Source organism: Acomys minous (genome assembly GCF_964271855.1).
Source record: "Acomys minous genome assembly, chromosome: 7".
Classification (NCBI taxonomy): domain Eukaryota; kingdom Metazoa; phylum Chordata; class Mammalia; order Rodentia; family Muridae; genus Acomys; species Acomys minous.
In genome coordinates, this window is record NC_140488.1 from 111312813 (window position 1) to 111326521 (window position 13709).

The 13709-nt window shown below is 55.0% G+C and overlaps 1 protein-coding gene across 8 annotated transcripts in view; it reads right to left on the bottom strand.

The window, feature by feature from the left end:
* Positions 1–13709, bottom strand: part of BCOR (BCL6 corepressor) — a 115200-nt gene that overhangs the window by 31867 nt on the left and 69624 nt on the right. For 5 of the 8 annotated variants that reach the window (XM_084790799.1, XM_084790797.1, XM_084790798.1 and 2 more), the window contains exon 1: positions 10305–11097. The exons of 2 other annotated variants lie outside the window; for them this stretch is intronic. The gene's annotated coding sequence lies outside the window, so the exon portion shown is untranslated. Of the gene's footprint in view, positions 1–9527; positions 9547–10304; positions 11098–13709 lie in introns of those variants that run through there. One more of the 8 variants, XM_084790796.1, reaches the window with a different exon arrangement.

The window sequence follows — 13709 nt, forward strand, 5'->3', positions numbered from 1 at the left end:
TGGGCCCCCTGGGCCTTCTCCTGACACCTCTGCCTGACAAGTTCCCTTAACCACAACATAGATACCATTCCACACCCTTACCCCACCCTTGGGAAGTCCTTAAGGTGTGTGCTGGGGATCTGACGGGTAGCGGGATGGGGCCAAGCTCTCTCTCATCCGAAAGCCCCAGCCACAAAGTGGTGGCCACCTCTGCAGCTACTCTGCGGGGCCTGCATAGTGCGGCTTTGTGTGAGTGCTGAGGAGGCGCAGTGCTGCTCGCGCGCCAACAGCTGTCACATTATTTGCACTCGCTGTAAACAGCCTTCACATTCCCCCCTTACCACATAGTTAAAGCCAGACTAACAATCCACAGTAGAGATCAAACCAACAACAGCAGCATTGTGTCTGCCTTTGCCTTCGCACCAAGCCCAGCAGCTGGCAGGTTTTCTCCGGAACAAGGGACCCTGGCTACCCCCCACCCCACCCCTCCGGGCTCTAGCCAAGGCCAGCCAAGGAAGCGTGCGTTTCTCGGTGCAGTTTTGTTAAGCCCAAGAGCACCGCCATTTCGCAGCGATTTCACTGTGGTTTTTCAGCCCTCTCTCATAGTTTGCACCTCTGGAAGAGAGGTGGAAAGAGATGGATGCTTACACTCCTAGGACACTGGACCAAGTGGCTAGGCTGGGACTGCGACAGAAAGGCCTGCAGCTCTTGGGGCTGTCACAGAGGCTGGCCATGTCCACGCTCTGTGCAGGGCCACAGAGGTCTGCCTCTGGTCTTTCAGAAATTGCCCAATGCATTGAATACTTACTAGTCGCCCCACTGATCAAACTGTCTCCTTTATGATTTTTGGTTAAGTTGAACATTTCCATAATCGTCATTATTAGCGCAAATTACACGCCTAATCGGTCCTTAAATAGATTTTAATTAAATAATCATACAAGGCTCATTTTATGACTTAAGAAAGGCATTACTTTTCGTTAGAAACTTTCCACCAGGATACGGAGTAACAACAGACAAATACTTGTTCTTTGAAGATCACCAATAACCAAGGTGCAGAGTAAAGTAGACCCTGTTTTCCTTTCCAAATGGAAGCTGGGTGCAGACCCATTTCTACACGGCCAACTGTGCTCCTGGGAAGGGAGGGGAGCTCTCTTTCTCCTCAGTACTACTTTGGGCACCTTTTTGGCCAGTAGAAATAAACTGCCTCTCCATCTGGGGAGATCTCTCTAGCTAGTGGGTTTGTAGACCACTCTGCCCCACCCCCACCCGTTTCCCACCCCAGTCACTGTGGAAAGCGGGCAGTCTGGGCTTGTTAAATGCTGTGTAAAATGCTGTTAATAAAATAATAAACACAAAGGAGGGAGGCTGCTGGGTCCATGGGTGTTTTGACTGGAAATGCCTTGGCACTTGTCATGTGTTTATGGGAGGGCAGACAACTCCAAGGATTTACATAGTTTGAACATTTTTGTACTTCATTTATCCTTTCCTAAATGACGTAGGTCTTGAGCTATTTCAAGGTTTGCATTTGTACAGAACTGTGAAATGCCTAGGAGTTTCTCCAATTAAACCAAGTTTTTAAAGCAGACTCAAGAAGCTAGAACATACTCTTGCCCGGCCCCGCCCTCAGCCTCTCTGGCAGGAGAAAACAAACAGACCTCAACAACGATCCTGGGTTCTCAAGCTCCCCACCTCTGCCCCCTCCTGAAGGGCCCCCAGGGCAAAGGTTACAGAGCTTTCAGATTCCAGGCAGCTGGGCTCCACACTGAAGCCACCACCATCGCGGTTAGGAGCGGCCCGTCCACACACTACCTCTAAAATCGTGAGCTAAAAACGGGGCAAAACTGCTGGCCTGGTAAAAAGAAAAACCTACTGCACACAGAACAACGTCAGCAAAGGCTGCAAGGCATTCTTTAGAGGGACCGGGGATTCGTGCCTACAGAAGCTCTTTCAGCACAAAGGCTTTTAGGGAAGCAAGGGGAGGGGGAGGAGAGGGCTCCTGTTTCAGGGTAGGCATCCCCTGAGAGTCAAGAACCAAGTGTAGCTTCAATCAAAAGCTGACTTCCCCTCTGGGAGTCGAAGAGGAAACCTGATCACAGTAGCTTACTACCGGCCTGGATCCATACAGGTCTGGTTTTCTTCTCCTCGTGCTAGTAATTTAAAATAAAAAATACATATCGATATAAAAGAAGCAATCTCAGGCTGACTTTATTGCAAACCCGGACTTAATCCCTACCAAAGCACAGCACCCCGGCAAGCAGCAGGGCATTCAGTCCTCTACCTCTTCCACCGAGGTCTTCTCCAGCAGCTAGATACTAGTTCTGGAATCAATTCCTAACCATATAATGATCCCACTTGGGGGGGGGGAGGTTAGAATCTGCGTCGTTGCATATGGAACCCCTTAAAAGCAGAAGGCAGAGAACTCTAACAAAGGAAAAGAAGAGCCCACATAGGTTTACCTGGAAGGCTGTGTGTCCCTGGAGGAAGAAGCTGACCCAGCATCCTTGGTCCCTGGGACAATGGCCTAGCAGGTCTTAGGGGCAATAGAGAACTGAGGAGCAACTTACAGAGACATGAGCAGTCAGTCAAAGCAATTGTTCGCCCTCTGGACCTACTATGTGCCAAGCATAGTCTTTGATCCTAAAGGTAGATAATTATTCCCAGTCATACAAATGAAGAACCGCACAGAGGCTCAAAGGCCATAAATAACTTGCCCCGGAAGGTCACACAGCTAGTAAAATTGGGCCATGGTCAAACTCAGTCCTGGAGTTGCGGAGAGGAGCCAATTATTGGTCTAATTGTGTCATATGAAATCGCCATTTTCATACACCGTCTTCACCTCAAGTTTGGAAGAGCTTCTTAGGCTCTGTGTATCAAATACAAGGTAAGGAGCCAGCACGGGAGCCTTAGGTAATTCGTCCAGAATGAGCCCAGAGCCCAGCTCCCCCTAAACATTACAGCAATCTCTAAGGCCACTGAGAAGGCTTTCACAATTTCCCCCCTACATACTACAAACCTCTCCCATTGAGATGCCGCGGTTGGGGGCCAAGGCTCCCAACAAAGCGTCACATTCCCTTCCGGTGCTGGGCCGAGGCAAGCACCAGTAGGTGTCCCAGCCTCTCTTTTCTCAGGCAAAGTGCAGACTGCTGGTCCTATGGCTGGGATGACCACCCTAGCCTTGCCACAGAATGCAATCGATTATCTAGATAGAGCAAAAGGTCTTTGGAAGGGGCTCCTACATCCTACATCCGTCTGCCTCTAAGGCTCCAAGAGAAAACCCTAGGGACCAGAGTGGAGCGGGAGAGAAAATACCAGCCAAGTGACTTGGAAGAGAACAGGTCCTATTGGGCACCGTAATGTCCCTAACCAAAAGCCAACCACTTTCTCTTCCCAACCTTTCCTCCCAGGATATGGCCTCACCATCCTCTCCCCTACTTCCTCTTGATTTCTAGACCTACTCCAGGCTTCCAGTTGTTTTAGGAACTTTGGCACCAAAGGTTTACTCTTCTTCACCCTTGCTCAGTGAGGACTGGCTCAGGCACCAGACATCTGGTCACCTCTGCCAGCTTCTGTGGCTCCACTCAACAAGGACCACTAAAATAGACCCGGCAGAGACGCTGAAAGGGAGAGAGGGTCCAGGTAGAGAGAAGAACAGAGCGCTCCCTCTGCTCACCCCGGAGTGGCCAGGCAGCCAGCCCAGCTGACCTGGCTCCCAGCCAGCACTCCGCAAGTGGCTTTCTTTCTCTTTTTAAAACTTTCCAGCGTTGGCTAGCCAGTTTCCAGCTCCTGCCTGCCCCAGCTCGGAACTGGCCTAGCATGCCAGGACTTCTGGAGGTGATCCCCAGACCCTGGCACTAGGTAGGCCTGCACCTCCCACTCCACTCCAATCTACCCAAACCCCCCCCCCCATCACCCCCAACCCCAGCCACCTGGAGTCTTCGGCTTCCCGAGCAAGTGCCATCCAGCTGAGCCTGTGGCCTTAGCTTCCGTTGTCAGACGAGCCCAGTCTCATCGGTGCCGACCCACAGGGCCTTGCCAAGGTGGAGGGCGTGCCTAGCCTCCACCACACTCCCGCCCACCACAAGGTCTCCTGCTCGGGGAGGGGGAGGGGAAGGAGCAGGGCGGGGGAGGGAGGACTGCCTTTTTTTCCCCCCCTCCCCTTTCTCTCCAGATTTTGGTGTCTCTGGCACCATAGCAAAAGCCAGAACAATAGACATGGGAGGTGGGGAGTGCCGGAAATGGTGCAGGAAGACCCCCCTATAACCCTATAAACAACCTCCCCTCTCCCATATAGTTACTGTTAGCATTAAAAGACCCAGGGCCTTTACTGCAATTGTACCTTTTTATAACTTTTCCCCCAAACTCCACTCCCTTCCCCGCATTTTGAAATCACCAGGCAAAGAGCCGGGAAAGTAGTAAACTGCCCCCCCCTCGCCCCAAGCTCTGATAGCCTCGTACCTGCTCTGCCCCTGGCAACCTAACCTGACTCACCTCCCTCCCCCAATAGCTCCCCTGGTTTGCACCTAGACAATAAATTTAGTTTAATTTAGCTTCCGGTCTTTAATTTTAGCAGGTCTCCTTTTTGCATGCAAATCAATATGGCAATTACCATCTAAAAGCTCGCCCAGCCCCGGGTCAATGTAAATTGATCATTGTCCGCCTTCCACAAAATAACACCGGGAGTCTGTGGTGCATAATGAGATTATACTGGAAACTGTCTTTTAGATCACAAATTATATTTTATGCTGTCAGGATCTTCTCTGACTGGACTTCTCCATTTGTCTACTCACGGGGAGCCTAGCCTGTGCCTGCTGACTAGTGATACTTGGTCTCTGGGGAAAAAACAAAAACAAAAACAAAAAACCCAAAAACTTAAGTAGGGCCTTACCCTAAGAGTCTGGATTGAGGACACACAGAATTGAGCTTTGGCTCAGAATAGGAACCTTCAGCAATACCTCATGTGAGCACCATTAACTACTACCCCACAAAATGTGAGGTGCCCCTTCCTGTGGGACATGTTGGGAGCAAGTTTGGGAAGCCGTTGGGGGAGTGACTGGCGAATATCTTGGGCCAAGTGCCCAAGATGAACCGGGACTGACAACTATGGAGGTGAACAGAGGAGGTCATAGCTACAGCTCTTTTGGATTTTTCCCAGATCCACAGCCTAGGGCTCAGCACAGAGGCCAACTCTGGAAAAAGATGGAATTGCGTTGAACAAGTCTCTCAGATGGTGGCCAGCCAAAGCCTTCCTAAGTCTAACGGGAGAGGCCCCCACCAGACCGGATCCAGACCGTCCCAAGAGACTCCAGAGCAAAAACACTGCATTTACATATACTTTTCAGCGCCTCCCAGGACACCAGGACCTAACAAAAGGGCCTTCTGAGCTCAGGGCAGCGATTCTCCAACCCTGCCAGGGGAGGTGTCTGGAAGCGGAGTCCTCGAGGAAACTAGGCTGGCACTGTTAAGGGCCACTGGTTGCTCCAGAGGACTAAGGGTTGAGGCAGCACTTGGGGCCTTTTAGGAGGCTGCCGGCCTTCCTCCTAAGCACAGCCCTACTCCGCGCCCAGCCTTGGCTTCACCCAAGTGTGATCTCCCCAATAAAAACTAGAATTCCTGACTGGGCTTAGACAAAGAGGGACCGAGGCAAATAGGTGCCCAGAGCAAACTAAACCTTAGCAGGAGGAGCCTGCCTGCCTGGGGTCACTGAGGCGCCTGCTACTGCACCCTGCACAGGCCATCCCAGAAGAAAGGGGAAATATACACTAAAGCATACCAAAATGAAAGCATCCTGCTCTCTCCTTTATTTCTCACAGAGGGCATACCTTTGTCGGTTCCCTTGCACAGTCCAAGCCCTGTGCCACCTTCATCAACAAGACTTTACCAGGCACACATCTTTCTCCCGGCCACAAAGCAGAGAGCTACTATCCTTTCCCAGCCTCTTCAAAAATCCCTGCTACCTAGCCAGTAGGGCAAGAATCAACTAAAAGGAATCCTAAACAAGGGGCCATCCACTTGCTTGGGAAGCTCCTTTGCCAATTCCTACTGCCCAAATACATTGTTTCCCTGAGAATGTGTCAATGTAGCTGCCCCGGTTTACTTTCAACAGAGGAGCTTAGTGAAAAGTCTACCTCAAGGCAAAGGGGGTCTTAGTAACTAGGTCTCCGTGTCTCAGCACAGTATGTATGTGCATGCATGCCTTGTGTTTTTCCAAGTGACCCGCTTCACATCTTTAAATGGATTTTTTTTTCAGTCTTTGCAACACATAGAAATTTTGCCCCAGTTTCTAGCTTCACAAGGTCTATAGTTTTTCTTTTTAGAATATCACTGCACATTTCTGCATTTGCATACGCATGTTTTCATTCCTTTTGGCCAGTTCTTTATCTCTTGTGTATAGGAACCAAGGTGTCATGATTCCCCCCAGCACATGTCATCAGGGGTACATCTTAATCTGAGCATTCCTTTTTACTGCTTAGATTCTTTGGCTTTCCCTATAATGCAGTTTATTTTCTGGCCAGACCAGCACGGCTTCACAGTTTAAACGTAAACAGAGGAACCTCAGACCACACATTTTTAAGGGGGGGGGGGAAGAGAAGTTAATTATCTATAGAGGGACCCACACATGAATGTCCAGCTCTGAAAAGAACTAAACTAACTTGTGGTGAGATGTATTGCATTTTAGACCAGATACACAAATAATTGTTTTAAGCATCCACACCATCTCTGATTTGGATTGTCTTCCTGCATATGTCTGATGAAAACTATTCACAAGTTCATGGTTAAGTGCTTGTTTATGAACTCAAGGAATGCTGTGTTCTCCTACCAATGCCTACACACTATACTTATTGGCCTGGCATCTAAGGCTCAATCAAGGTCTTTAATCTGCACCAGTCTGGGTCAGAGCCTCTGCTCAACTACCATCTCTCCCTTTGAGTTCCCCCCAAAGTTAACAGGGGTCTATCTACACACTCTGCTCTCAAACTCAGATCCTCAAGAGAGGGTGCCCATTTTGTCTTCACAGCTCTCTCCAAAGAGAAGTACTGGGCCAAGCGAGGACTCTGTTTAGCAGTAGCATTTGATTTGTGAAAGAATTGGCGGATGCACAGAGAAGAGAAAGGAAAACACTAGTAGGTCTAGACTCCAGGCCCCCACCCCTGAGGACCACTCGACTTCCAGTCACTTCTAGACTCGTTGTCCCTCTTCCCCCCATTAAACACTTTACCGCACATAAAGGGTTAAGAGACAGCGCCCCCCCCACCCCCACCCCCGCCGCCGCAACCTGCCTTCCACCCGGCTTGCTGGGCCCGCAGGCTAGCTTTAGCTTGCTCGCTCGCCGCTCTCGGGAGTCTGCTGCCATCTCCACTGCCCCCCCCCGCGCCCCGTCCTTCAGCCGGGAGGGAGTCTGCATGCCTGTCTAGACCGATCTATCAACCGCACACCAACAACACCCGCGAGAGCGCGGAGACCCTGCTCAGGTCCCCCTGGCCCGCACGGTTCACAGCGGACGGAGTCCAGTGAGCGTGACGGCGCCTGCGGGGCAGGGGGTGAGGGTCCAATAAGAATCTGGCCTCCCCGAGCGCCCTGCTAGTCTTCCCCAGACCCTATCCTTTGCGCTCGCATCAGCCCGGCTACCCGGGCACTGTCACAGCTCTCCGCGCTGGGCAGTCCTATTTTTATCTTGTCTAATCCCAAACTGGGCGGGGAGCACAGGCGTCGTGCTTAGAGAACAAGAGATAGGCGAGGGAGGCGGGGAGGAGCAGCCAGGCAGCAAAGCGAGCTAGAGCGAGTTAAAAGACACAGTGGAGGCGAGCAGGAAGAAAGAGCGGGCTGTGCGGACCTCGCGGCGCCACACGCAACACGCCGCCCTGCGAAGTTATACTGACCTGCCCGCTGTCCCTCACTGACCACCCCTCCCCACTTCCCAGCGGCACTCTCCACAGCCCGGACCGCGGGGGCTCGGGCTGTGTGGGAGGCGGAGGCCAGGCCGGCCCTGCAAAGGGCTGGAGAGAATCGCTAATGAGCTGTGCGGCCCATTGATCCAGAGAACACTTCCTAATTAACTCTCAGTCACCTACTGGTGACAGCGCCTCAAAGGACAGCGCTGGGGCCAATCGAGCCCCAGTTCAGACCTCCCCGCCCAGCGCCTGGTGACCGAACCCGCGTGATCCTCTAACCACCGCAGGCAATTCGTGTACGTGGTAGTGTACACCGCACACTGAAGGCCAGCTTCGGATTAAACCTGGACGGCATATTAATCAACCCTCCGCGTAGGTCTACGCGACACGATCCAACCCCCAATAAACACGAGCCCGACACTGCAACACAGACCAGGTAACAAGTCGGAGATGGAGGGTAAGGGTCGAGAAGTGAATATTCCCCAAGTGTCCACATACTGGCGGCGTCTCTGAGGTCGACAATTAAAATGCCTTCCACACAAGCAATTCCGGTGGCAAAACCGAATCCAGCACCTGGTACACAGGTCCATCTCTCCCGATGGTGTCCGTTTCCAATGCCAAAGGAAGTGTCAGATGGCTAGAAATACCCACGTCTGTCTGTTCACCACCCACCACCTTCTGGGGTGGGCTATTTCCTCAATTTTTTTTTCTCCCGTTCCATTTTTAAGGATTTCTTTTTTCCGTCCAAGGGAATAACCTGAAAACCAAATAGCAATACTCCTCTCCTAGCCTTCTCGCAATAAGGGTGCACTGGGAGGGGGGTTACACTGTTAAGGCCCTGGACTGTCTAGTCTAGACGCAACTAGGCAGTAGCTGAAGCACTCTGGTTTCTTTTTAAGGTTTGTTTTTAAATAAACATAACCCTCCCCCCAGTTCCTTCTTCGCTTTTCCATTCCCCCAACCCCCACCCTTTAGACGCCCGCGGCGCGCGCCTTCGCGCGCGGGCACTCACAGCGTCTAGCTGGAGGTCGCAGACTTTCTGGAAAAAGATTCATTAACAGCAAATAAGCCTCGCTCAGCCTCGGCCTACAAGCGGACAGGCTCAGGCGTCTTCGGGACGTGGGTACGCGTTCCCGTGAGCAACCGGGCAGCCAGAAGTCCGCCGGGACTACACGTGCCACGAGCCGCCCTACTCCGTACAGGGCGCTCCTAGGCTCTCTTCGTAAACAGCAGGCGCTCTTTGCCACCGCCCTGAGCCCCCGGGTTTGTGATGGCTCTGCAGTACAGCCTCTCGCCTGCTCCAAGTGCTGGCCCTGTGCCGCCTCGCCCTCCCCGCCGCCTCAGCCGAGGATCGCGCCCGGTGCGCAAGTTCCTCTTCGTCTAGAGCCTACGCGTCGCCCGCCCTCTGAGTGAGACCAACTTCCCCCGGCCGCAGACTTTCACACGCCCATCAGGGCTTCCCACCAGGCTCCCCACTGCCCAGCGGAGGGCTGCAAGGCTCCGCTCAGTCTCCCACTCTGCCCCAAACACAAGCAATCAACACCCGCTCCCAGAGGCCCTAACTTAAAACCAACCCTAGGACGTCTCCCCGAAGGGTGGAGATGGGAGGGGGTCAAAATTAGAATCTTAAAAGAACATTTACAAAACAAAGCATCTGACCTGGCGGGCCGGCAGACCGGCTCAGTCCGAATCTCTGGCTCTCCACGGTTTCCTAGTAGTTCTCCCCCCCCCCCTTTAATCCACGTGATTCACGGTTTGGGGCAAGCCAAGAAAAAACCCGGGACTCCCCTCCGGAGTTGCGCGACGAAGGCAGGTCGAGCTCGGCTCGGTCCAAGACACCCGCCGCACACACTAGCGCACGCACAAGCCGTCGTTCCACTCGGAGGCACCACCGGCCCCTGAAGAGGCCAGACGAAGCGACGGCGGCTGGGGGTTTTTTACAGTTCTTTTCCGAGTCGAAAAAGAAAGCAGACGGGAACCCGCCGCCCTCCCCTTCCTGCTAGCGAGGTAACGCCGAGACGAGCTTCCCAGCTTCTAGCTCAGTACTCACCCCCCACCCCACCCCCCGCGCCTGACTCCCGACGCTCGGCGACGACCGCGCTCCCGCGCAGACACACAGAGGCTGCAAACTTCCACTCGCTGAACTCCCGGCCCTCCCAGCCCCTCGGGAGGCAGCAGGTCCCCCGTCGAGTCCCTCCCTCCCTTCTTGGTGCCCACGCAGGGGCCGCTTAGGTTAGCTGCATTTTTAATAACTTGCAGCTCTGAGGTAAAAACGAAAGCGAGCAAGGTAGCTTAAACCTCCCGACTGGGGTCTACTGGAGTCGGAGGAGAAACCCTCTGAGGGTGAGAGTCCCGACGGGGGTGGGGGTTTCGGCTGCAGTCCCCGGCGCGCCAGCCTGCCCGCGGCCCCCAGGGAAAGGTGTTCCGGGCACTGACCTGAAATCCCCAGTCGGGAAGTAGGCAGGGAGCCTACGATCCGGCGCTTTGAAGTTTTCCCCGGAGCGGAGTCCAGGCGGCGAGGAAGATCCGGGGGCGGCTGGTTTGGTGGGTGGACGGGTGCGGGGTCGGGAGAGGGCGGCTGCGTTAAGGAACGGAGGAGCCGGGCCGGGGAAGCGCAGCGAGCAGCAAAGTTTGCCTTCCCCGGTTGCCCGCAGCCCGCTCCGGGCGCCGCGCTCACTCGCCTCCGTCTCCGTCTGCAGCTAGCCTGCTGCCCTCGGGGTCGGCCCCGCGGAGGGGTGGGCTCTGGGCCGCGTGGGGGTGGGGCGGGGCGGGGCGGGCTGCGAGCCTCCGGGCAGGTGGCGACGGCCCCGCGCGATCCTCTCCTCCCGCAGCTGGACTGGGCTCTGTCGGCTTCAGCAGCTCCCGCGCCGCCACAGCCGCCCGCGCTCGGGCAAGAGCCCCAGCGCCATGTTGACGGTTAGCCGCGAGCGCCCGCTCGGGCTGGGTGTGTGTGAGTGTGTGTGTGAGCGAGTGTGTTGGCCAAGTCGTCCCTGCGCGGCGACAGCGCGGCTCGGGCTCTCCGCCCGGCGGCTCGCGTGGTCCCCCTCCGCCACCGCCGCCCGCCTTGCTCCCGCTCTCGATCGTGGTCTGGGTTCCGGAGCGTCTTCCCCTCGGCCGAAGAGCTCGGCCGCCGTTCAGCCCGGAGCGCGGCTCTGCCTCACCTTGCCGCTGGGAGCCCGGGCTCCGTCTGCTGCCGCACGCCGCGATCCCAACGCGTCCCCCCTCCCAGGTTCCCTCCTCTTCCTCCTCCCCCTCCCTCCGCCCTCCCTCCCTCCCTCCCTCCCAACAGCCGCCTCCCCTCCCCCCTCAGGCGCAGCGCTCGGGCGACAGCCGCCCGCCCGCCGCCGCCGCCTCCAGCTCTCGCAAGTTTGAGCTCCCCAGTCTCCGCTCACCCTCCGCTGCGGCGCCTCCGCGGTGGGGTTTCGGGAGGGGGTGATTCCCCAGGAAAGGTTCGCCCGACTTTCCCTGGCCGTCACCGATTCCCAGTCGGTTGCACTGGGGTCTCGCCACATCTGAACCCTGAACCACCTGGGTGCGGGTCGTGTCGTCGTGTCCCCCCCCCCCCGCCCCCAACTGCCCTCGGTCCTCAATGTCCTAGCTCTGGCCGAGTTAGCTATTCACACCCAGCGGGGGCTCACGTCCTAGGAGAGTGGTGACCGACTCGGGCGGCGGCGACGGCTAGGTGGGCTAACAGATCTCCAGCCCAGGGGATAGGGGGCGGCGGGGACGGCTTTCCCGGCCGCGCGCCGAGACTCCCCTTGCTACCCAGAAGGCCAGTGGAGGACCGCAATTACCATAAAGCGCCTCGCACTCCTCTCAGCCAAAGCTGTCAAACCCCAGCGGCAGGCGCCACTGCTGCCTCTTACCACCAGCGCAGCGCTCTCCTGGCCTAGTGTCCCCTCCAAGACCCAGCCCAGCAGAGCGTGAGTGCGCGTGGGCGCCCTCACCCCTACCCCACCTCGCCCCTTCTAACCAGAGGAGCTACATCCCCTTCAGGCGCGAAGAGCTACGTGAAAACACCACCATGGGCAACGTTGGCCGTTCCGCGCCCTTACTCCCCGGACGTTTCATTTGTGTGGGAATTGTGTGAGGGTGGGAGGCTGCTCCTGGGGACACAAGGGGATGGGAGGACCATAAAGGGAACCAGGATGCGCCTGAGTTTCTCCCACTTCTAGAGCATTGCATGGTCCGGACCTCCGGTGGCTGGAGGGTCTGCGCTCCTCTCTCACCTCGGCCTCGTGAGAGTATCTCCGCGTTTTATTTTCCTTGGCCGGGAACAACTTTTGGCTTCACCGTTCAGCCCATAAATTTCCTCTCGGTAACGTCGTGCAGATCCGGGCTCGGCGGCAGTGTACAGCCTGCGCCCGCAGCAGTTCAATTCAATTGACACGTATTGAGCTTCTCCAACGCACCCGGAGCAGCTCTGGGCGCCAGGGGAGAGGAGGAGGGGGGAGGCTAGGCAAGCGAAAGGGGGAAGCCGAGAAGAAGCGAGGTTCCGGACTCCCCCAAGCGCAGAGCCTCAAAGGGCGAACCCAGCTCCGCTGCATAAAGCTGGCGGGAAGGGAAGTCAAGACACCCAGGCTGGGAGCTCTGACACCGCTGCCAAAGGTGACCCTATTTGGTGGTTCTATGGGGTCTTTTGATTCTGGTCAAGGGGTGGAGTATCTCTTCTGCCTAGGGACAGGATGGTTCAGGCTCCGAAATGGAAGTGGCTAGTAAACCCACACGGAAAGTTTTTAAATATCCTGGAGCGTCTGCGTGCCAAAAAATAATCAAAAGCATCTCAAGTTGATTACTAAGACAAGGTCAAGGCCAAAATCATCTCTAGCTAGAAGATATTTTCCCTTTTTAAAAAAATGACACCCACTACTGACTGCGGGACTAACATTAGGTGCGATTTTATTGTTTTAGTTCTCAGCACATAGTTATAAAAACAGCCCTTCTTAAAGCAGAAGTGAAACATCTCTACCGTTTGAAACCCGAAACTCTGAGCAGAATTAAATCTTCATGCTCCAGAGCTGCTTGTAACAACTGATGCAAAAGACAGGCAGGCCAGAGGGTTGTGCCTAGCCGCGCTGGGCAGCTAATGCTTCCAGGACCAGCGCCTGCGGAATGGAATGGAATGCCTTTTCTTCCTGGTCTTTCTATGAGAGTGGGGAGGGGGTGTCTACACATTTTTTTAATCTCCGGTAACAAGCAGAAAGACACCTGGACTATTATGCTGTAAAGCTATTTTTTATAAAGACGTTTTAGGGCGAGACATTAAAAGTTATTAGACTGAACGCATGCGAGTTACAGACACAGCTGGGGGAAAGGCCGCGGGTTGTGTGTTGTAGCAACATTTCTTTTTGAAGCGACTCCTTTTACTCAAAACAAGTCTAAAATAACCAGGAAAGCTGGAGTTGGGTATTTGTGGGGGAAATTCTGAATACGGTTCCAGGCAAAAAGGCCGCTGTGGGCTGGGCGGGAGGGCTGGCCTGGCCTGGCCCAACAGCAGAGCAGTGCCAGGCTCATCTGGCTTGGTTAGGCCGCACCACAGCCCTGGCTGGAGGCCCAGCCACCTTCTCTCCCCCTGTTCTCACCTCTCAATTCTCCCAGGATCAGGCTTTTCCCAGCGTCCAGTCCCATTAACTGCCCAGAACTTTTGGAAAATCTAGGAGGCGAGCATTGAGCCTGAGGCCTCTCCGAATCCTGGGGCCTCCCTGGGACTGCTGACAAAGGGGTCTGTTTGTCTAACTTTAAGTCCTAGAGTTAAAATGAATGGGGGGGGGGTGCTGTAAGGGCAAAGGGGCCTTGGAGAGGGCTGACTGCTGGAGAAATTTGATGCTGGAGACAAACAAG